Genomic DNA, 8383 nt, shown 5'->3' with positions numbered 1-8383 from the left:
CTCCCTCTCTGCCTCCCCTTCTTTCCTCCTCCCTTCCCTCCTCCCACTCCCTCCCACTCTCCTATCCTTTTTCTTCCTCCTCCCTCCCACTCCTTCCTCTCTCTTCCTTCCCTCTTCCTTCCTCCCTCCCTCCTCCCTCCTCTTTCTTCCTTCTTTCCTCCTTCTTTCCTTCCCTCCTCCTTCCTCCTCCCACTCCCTCCCTCTCTCCTTCCTTTTTCTTTCTTCCTTCCTCCCTCCTCCTCCCTCCCACTCCTTCCTCTCTTCCTTCCTTCCTTCCCTCCTCCCTCTCCCTCCATCCCCTCCATTCCTTCCTTCCTCCTCCCTCCCTCCCTCTCTGCCTCCCCTTCTTTCCTCCCTCCCTTCCCTCCTCCCTCCTCCCTCTCCTATCCTTTTTCTTCCTCCTCCTCCCACTCCTTCCTCTCTCTTCCTTCCCTCTTCCTTCCCTCCTCCCTCCCTCCTCTTTCTTCCTTCCTTCCTCCTTCTTTCCTTCCTCCTCCTTCCTCCCTCCCTCTCTCCCTCTCTCCCTTCCTTTTTTCTTTCTTCCCTCCCTCCCTCTCCCTCCATCCCACTCCATTCCTTCCTTCCTTCCCTCCCTCCCTTTCTTCCTTCCTTCCTCCTTCTTTCCTTCCCTCCCTCCCTCCTCCCCTTCCTTCCTTCCTTCCTTCCCTCCTCCCTCCTCCCTCCCTCTCCTTCCTTTTTCCTTCTTCCTCCCTCCTCTCCTGCCTCCCCTTCCTTCCTTCCTTCCTCCTCTCTCCCTCCTACCACTCCTTCCTCTTCCTTCTTTCCTTCCCTCCTCCCTCTCCCTCCATCCCTCCATTCCTTCCTTCCCTCCTCCTCCTTCTTCCTTCCTTCCTCCTTCTTTCCTTCCCTCCCTCCCACTCCCTGCCTCCCCTTTCCTTCCTTCCTCCCTTCCCTCCCTCCCACTCCTCCCTCTCTCCCTTCCTTTTTTCCTTCTTCCCTCCCTCCCTCTCCCTGCCTCCCCCTTCCTTCCTTCCTTCCTTCCTCCCTCTCTCCCTCCCTACCACTCCTTCCCTCTTCCTTCTTTCCTTCCCTCCCTTCCTCTCCCTCCATCCCACTCCCTCCCTCCCTTCCTTCCCTCCTTGCCTCCCCCTTCCTTCCTTCCTTCCTCCTTCTTTCCTTCCTTCCCTCCCTCCCCCTCCCTGCCTCCTCCTTCCTTCCTTCCTTCCTTCCTTCCTTCCTCCCTTCCTTCCTCCCTCCCTCCCTCCCTCCCTCCCTCCCTCCCTCCCTTCCTTTCTCTGCCTTTCATTCAGGAATTGAATATGGCATGTAGGGTGCTTCTTCCTCGTTTTGGTCTCTGTATGGATTGGACTAAAAGAGAGTGAATCAGGGGTGATATGTTCCCGGTTCAGCCCAGATCAGCCGATCTGGTAGTAATGGCAGCTGGTGGTTTGGAGAACTGGTAGCAAAATCCCTTCCCCCACCCCATTCCATGCCCACCCAATCGCTCGGTCGCCCGCTTGCTATTGCTATTCCTTCCTTCCTTCCTTCCTTGCCCCCTCTTTTCTTCCTTCCTTCCCTCCCTCCCTCCTTCCTTTCCCCCTCCCTCATTTTCCCTTCCCTCCCTCCTCTCCCTTCCTCCTTCCTTCCTTCCTTCCTCTCTCCCTCCTCCCACTCCTTCCCTCTTCCTTCTTTCCTTCCCTCCTTCCTCTCCCTCCTTCCTCCTCCCTCCTTCCTTCCCTCCTTGCCTCCCCTTCCTTCCTTCCTTCCTCCTTCTTTCCTTCCTTCTCCCTCCCTCCCTGCCTCCTCCTTCCTTCCTTCCTTCCTTCCTTCCTTCCTTCCTTCCTTCCTTCCTCCTCCTCCCTCCCTCCTCCTCCCTCCCTCCTCCTTCCTTTCTCTGCCTTTCATTCAGGAATTGAATATGGCATGTAGGGTGCTTCTTCCTCGTTTTGGTCTCTGTATGGATTGGACTAAAGAGAGTGAATCAGGGTGATATGTTCGGTTCAGCCCAGATCAGCCGATCTGGTAGTAATGGCAGCTGGTGGTTTGGAGAACTGGTAGCAAAATCCCTTCCTTCCCCTCCTCCCTCCCACCCATGCCCACCCAATCGCTCGGTCGCCCGCTTGCTATTGCTATTCCTTCCTTCCTTCCTTCCTTCCCCTCTTTCTTCCTTCCTTCCTCCCTCCTCCTTCCTTCCCCTCCCTCATTTTCCTTCCTCCCCCCTCCCTCTTTCTTCCTTCCTCTCTCTCTCCTTTCCTTCTGTCCCTCGTCCCTCCCTCCCACTCCCTCCCTCTCCCTCTCTCCCTTCCTTCCTCCCTTCCTCCTCCTCCCTCCTCCTCCCACTCCCTGCCTCCTTCCTTCCTTCCTCCCTCCCTATCCCTATCTCCCACTTCCTGCCTCCTCCTTTCCTTCCTCCCTCCTTCCCTCCTCCCACCCTTCCTTCTGTCCTCCTTCCTTCCCTCCTCCTCCTCTCTCCTTCCATCCTCCCTTCCTTCCCCCTCCCTTCCTTCCTTCTGTCCTCCTTCCTTCCTCCCTCCCTCCCTCTCTCTCTCCTTCCATCGTCCCTTCCTTCCTTCCCTCCCTCCCTCCCTCCCTTCCTTCTGTCCCTCCTTCCTTCCTCCACTCCCTCCCACTCTCTCTCCCTTCCCTCCTCCCTTCCTTCCCCCCCTCCTTCCCCCTCCCTCTTCCTTCCTTCCTTCCTTCCTTCCTTCCCTCCTTCCTTCCTCTCTCTCTCCCTTCCTTCTGTCCCTCCTACCTCCCTCCCACTCCCTGCCTCCTTCTTCCTTCCATTCTTCCTTTCTCTCTCCCTTCTTTCCTTCCTTCTGTCCCTGCTCCCTCCCTCCCACTCCTTCCCTCTCTCTCTCCCTTCCTTCCTCCCTTCATTCCCTCCTTCCCTCCCTCCATCCCACTCCCTCTTCCTCCCTCCCTCCCTCCTTTCCTTTCTCTGCCTTTCATTCAGGAATTGAATATGGCATGTAGGGTGCTTCTTCCTCTTTGGTCTCTGTATGGTACTAATGACTTCATCGATTGGACTAAAAGGGAGTGAAGCAGGGGTGAAATGCTCCCGGTTCGGCCCAGATCAGCCGATCCGGTAGCGATGGCGGTTGGTGGTTTGGAGAACCAGTAGAAAAAATCCCTTCCCCCCCACCCTCCGTACCCATTCCCACCCAATCGCTCGGTCGCCCGCTTGCTATTGCTATTCCTTCCTTCCTTCCTTCCTTCCTTCCTTCCTTCCTTCCTTCCTTCCTTCCTTCCTTCCTTCCTTCCTTCCTTCCTTCCCTCCCTCCCTCCCTCCCTCCCTCTCTCCTTTCCCCCTCCCTCATTTTCCCTTCCCTCCCTCTCCCTCCCTCCCTCCCTCTTCCTTCCTCTCTCTCTCCTTTCCTTCTGTCCCTCCTCCTCCTCCCTCCCTCCTCTCCTCTCTCCCTTCCTTCCTCCCTTCCTTCCTCCCTCCCTCCACTCCCTGCCTCCCTCCTTCCTTCCTCCTCCCTGCCTCCCTCCTTCCTTCCCTCCCTCCTCCTCCCTCCCTCCCACTCTCTCCCTTCCTTCCCTCCCTCCCTTTCGTCCCTCCTTCCTTCCTCCCAATCCCTCCCACTCTCTCTAGCTTCCATCCTCCCTTCTCTTCCTTCCCTCCCTCCCTCCCTTCCTTCCCTCCCTCCCTCCCACTCCCTCTTCCTTCCTTCCCCCCCTCCTTCCTTCCTCTCTCTCTCCCTTCCTTCTGTCCCTCCTACCTCCCTCCCACTCCCTGCCTCCTTCTTCCTTCCATTCTTCCTTTCTCTCTCCCTTCTTTCCTTCCTTCTGTCCCTCCTCCCTCTCCTCCTTCCTCTCTCTCCCTTCCTTCCTCCCTTCATTCCCTCCTTCCCTCCCTCCTCCTCCCACTCCCTCTTCCTCCCTCCCTCCCTCCCTTCCTACCCTTCCCTCCCTCCCTCCCTGCTTTCCTTTCTCTGCCTTTCATTCAGGAATTGAATGAATTGAATTGAATGTAGGGTGCTTCTTCCTCTTTTTGGTCTCTGTATGGTACTAATGACTTCATGGATTGGACTAAAAGAGAGTGAAGCAGGGGTGAAATGCTCCCGGTTCGGACCAGATCAGCCGATCTGGTAGTGATGGCTGCAGGTGGTTTGGAAAACCAGTAGCAAAAATCCCTCCCCTCCCCCCCCCGCGCCCATGCCCACCCAATCGCCTGGTCGCCCGCTTGCTATTGCTATTCCTTCCTTCCTTCCTTCCTTCCTTCCTTCCTTCCTTCCTTCCTTCCTTCCTTCCTTCCTTCCTTCCCTCCTCCTCCCTCCTCCCTCTCTCTCCTTTCCCCTCCTCATTTTCCTTCCCTCCTCTCCTCCCTCCTCCTCCTTCCTTCCTCTCTCCTTTCCTTCTGTCCTCCTCCCTCCTCCCTCTCCCTCTCCTCCTTCCTCTCCTTCCTTCCCTCCTCCTCCCACTCCTGCCTCCCTCCTTCCTTCCCTCCTCCTGCCTCCCTCCTTCCTTCCCTCCCTCCTCCTCCCTCCCTCCCTCCTCTCCTTCCTTCCTCCCTCCCTCCCTTCGTCCCTCCTTCCTTCCTCCCAATCCTCCCACTCTCTCTAGCTTCCATCCTCCCTTCTCTTCCTTCCCTCCTCCTTCCTTCCCTCCCTCCTCCTCCTCCTCTTCCTTCCTTCCCTCCTTCCTTCCTCTCTCTCTCCCTTCCTTCTGTCCCTCCTACCTCCCTCCCACTCCCTGCCTCCTTCTTCCTTCCATTCGTCCTTCCTCTCTCCCTTCCTTCCTTCTGTCCCTCCTCCCTCCCTCTCCCTCCTTCCCTCTCTCTCTCCCTTCCTTCCTCCCTTCATTCCCTCCTTCCCTCCTTCCCTCCCTCCCACTCCCTCTTCCTCCGTCCCTCCCTCCCTTCCTACCCTTCCCTCCCTCCCTCCCTGCTTTCCTTTCTCTGCCTTTCATTCAGGAATTGAATGAATTGAATTGAATGTAGGGTGCTTCTTCCTCTTTTTGGTCTCTGTATGGTACTAATGACTTCATGGATTGGACTAAAAGAGAGTGAAGCAGGGGTGAAATGCTCCCGGTTCAGCCCAGATCAGCCGATCTGGTAGTGATGGCAGCTGGTGGTTTGGAGAACCAGTAGAAAAAATCCCTTCCCCCCACCTCCCCGTACCCATGCCCACCCAATCGCTCGGTCGCCCGCTTGCTATTGCTATTCCTTCCTTCCTTCCTTCCTTCCTTCCTTCCTTCCTTCCTTCCTTCCTTCCTCCCTCCCTCCCTCCCTCCCACTTCCTCCCTCTCTTTTCCTTCCTTCCCTCCCTCCCTCCTTCCCTCCCTCCCTCCCACTCCCTCCCTCTCTCCCTCCCTTCCCTCCTTCCTCCTTCCCTTCCTTCCTCCCTCCCTCCTTTCTAAGCTCGCTGATGGTAAATGCCATCTATAAAACATTTTGTATACGTTTCCTTATAGGCTGTTGAAATTGTTAAATTACAGTTTCCATTGCACAATAATATTTGGTCTAGTTCTGTTGGTTCTTTATAGAAAACATGCATTCTTGCATCTTTCTCATATCTTGATTGCATTTGCCACCACGTATGGCCACCATGCTAAATCCAGTCTCCTCTTGAAAGCTGTCAGTGAATAAGCTCCCACAATTTCTGTCAGAAAACTTCTCCCTTTTCTATGTTGAATGTCTCCTTGACCAGCTTCCATTCATTGTTCCTTATCTGGCCTTCGGTTGCTTTGGAAAAAAGATTGACCTCCTCCTCTCTGTGGCAGCTCCTCCAATATTGGAAGACTGCTATCATGTCTCCCCTGGTCCTTCTCTTCATTAGACTAAACATGCCCAGTTCCTGCCGCCGTTCTTCATACCTTTTAGCCTCCAATCTCCCTAATCATCTTTGCTGCTCTTCTCTGCACTTTGTCCAGAGTCTCAACAGCTTTTTTTTTATAGTGTGGTGACTAAAAGAATAGAAAACATTGGCTGCTCTGGAAAGATCTGGAAACCACTAAAAGGAAAGCAATGCTTTTAAATCACCCCCTCCCAGTGATGATATTCAACTGGTTCACTCCACTTCAGCTAAACTGGTTGTTAAATTGCTGGCTGGCCCTGCCCCACCCAGCCACTACTTATTGGCCTCACGTGCCTTGGCTGGTGTCTTAGAGCAGGGGTCCTCAAACTAAGGCCCATGGATCGGATACCACCCACCCAAGCCATTAATACAGCCTGTGGGGGGACCACGAGGCTGCCCCTCCCACCCCCCAGCCACCACTCTCTGGCTGAGCACAGGACTTATCTTAGTGAGCCCCATAGGCTTGAACTGGAAGGTTAACCCAACAAAGTGCTTCTGGGACGGGAGAGGGCAAAACCAGGCCACACGGAGGTCTCGGGAGGCCTTCATGCAGTTCATTTTTGGCTGGCAGATAAAGTAGTCCATAACCTACTACTAGATAAAGTAGAAAAATGTGGGTTAGACAGCACCACCACCAGATGGATTCGTAACTGGCTGTTCAACCGCACTCAACGTGTAGTCCTCAATGTAACTACATCCACATGGAGGGAAGTATGCAGCGGAGTACCCCAAGGCTCTGTTTTAGGCCCAGTACTCTTCAACATCTTCATCAATGACTTGGACAAGGGGATAGATGGGGAACCCATCAAATTTGCAGATGACACCAAGCTGGCAGGAATAGCCAACACTCCAGAAGATAGGCTCAAGATACAGAAGGATCTTGACAGACTTGAACATTGGGCGCTATCTAACAAAATGAAATTCAACAGTGAAAAAAGTAAGGTTCTACATTTAGGCAAAGAAACCCAAAATGTACATATGTGGTACCTTGCTCAATAGTAGTAACTGTGAGCGGGATCTTGGAGTCCTAGTGGACAACCATTTAGATATGAGCCAGCAGTGTGCAGCAGCTGCCAAAAAAGCCAACACAGTTCAAGACTGCATAAACAGAGGGATAGAATCAAGATCATGTGAAGTGTTAATACCACTTTATAATGCCTTGGTAAGGCCACACTTGGAATACTGCATTCAGGTTTGGACACCACGATGTAAAAAGGATGTTGAGACTCTAGAAAGAGTGCAGAGAAGAGCAACAAAGATGATTAGGGGACTGGAGGCTAAAACATATGAAGAACGGTTGCAGGAACTCAGTATGTCTAGTTTAATAAAAAGAAGGACTAGGGGAGACATGATAGCAGTGTTCCAATATCTCAGGGGTTGTCACAAAGAAGAGGGAGTCGGGCTGTTCTCCAAAGCACCTGAGGGTAGAACAAGAAGCAATGGATGGAAACTGATCAAGGAAAGAAGCAACTTAGAACTAAGGAGAAATTTCCTGACAGTTAGAACAATTAATAAGTGGAACAACTTTCCTCCAGAATTTGTGAATGTTCCATCACTGGAAATTTTATAAAAAATGTTGGATAACCATTTGTCTCTGTCTCTGTATGGTACTAATGACTTCATGGATTGGACTAAAAGAGAGTGAATCAGGTGTGATATGCTCCCGGTTCGGCTGGTGGTTTGGAGAACCGATAGCAAAAATCCCTGCCCCCCCCCATCCATGCCCACCCAATTGCTCAGTCACCCTAGGACCTGTGTACTGCACGAATCAAGAAGAGGGCCGTGAAAATATTTGCAGATCCCTCGCATCCTGGACATAAACTGTTTCAACTCCTACCCTCAAAACGACGCTATAGAGCACTGCACACCAGAACAACTAGACACAAGAACAGTTTTTTCCCGAAGGCCATCACTCTGCTAAACAAATAATTCCCTCAACACTGTCAGACTATTTACTGAATCTGCACTACTATTAATCGTTTCATAGTTCCCATCACCAATCTCTTTCCACTTATGACTGTATGACTATAACTTGTTGCTGGCAATCCTTATGATTTATATTGATATATTGATCATCAATTGTGTTGTAAATGTTGTACCTTGATGAACGTATCTTTTCTTTTATGTACACTGAGAGCATATGCACCAAGACAAATTCCTTGTGTGTCCAATCACACTTGGCCAATAAAATTCTATTCTATTCTATTCTATTCCTTCCTTCCGTCCCTCCCGCCTTCCTTTCCCCCTCCCTCATTTTCTCCCCCTCCCTCCCTCCCTCCCTCTTCCTTCCTTCCTCTCTCTCTCCTTTCCTTCTGTCCCTCGTCCCTCCCTCCCACTCCCTCCCTCTCTCTCTCTCTCCCTTCCTTCCTCCCTTCCTTCCCTCCCTCCCATTTCCTCCCTCCCTCCCTCCCTTCAGTCCCTCCTTCCTCCATCCCACTCCCACATTTTCTCCCCCTCCCTCCCTCTTCCTTCCTTCCTCTCTCTCTCCTTTCCTTCTGTCCCTCGTCCCTCCCTCCCACTCCCTCCCTCTCTCTCTCTCTCCCTTCCATCCTCCCTTCCTTCCTTCCCTCCCTCCTTCCTTTCCCCCTCCCTCATTTCCCCCTGTCTCCCTCCCTCCCTCC

This window comes from Ahaetulla prasina, chromosome 4 (genome assembly GCF_028640845.1).
Source record: "Ahaetulla prasina isolate Xishuangbanna chromosome 4, ASM2864084v1, whole genome shotgun sequence".
NCBI lineage: Eukaryota > Metazoa > Chordata > Lepidosauria > Squamata > Colubridae > Ahaetulla > Ahaetulla prasina.
Note: the sequence above shows the minus strand (reverse complement) of the source record.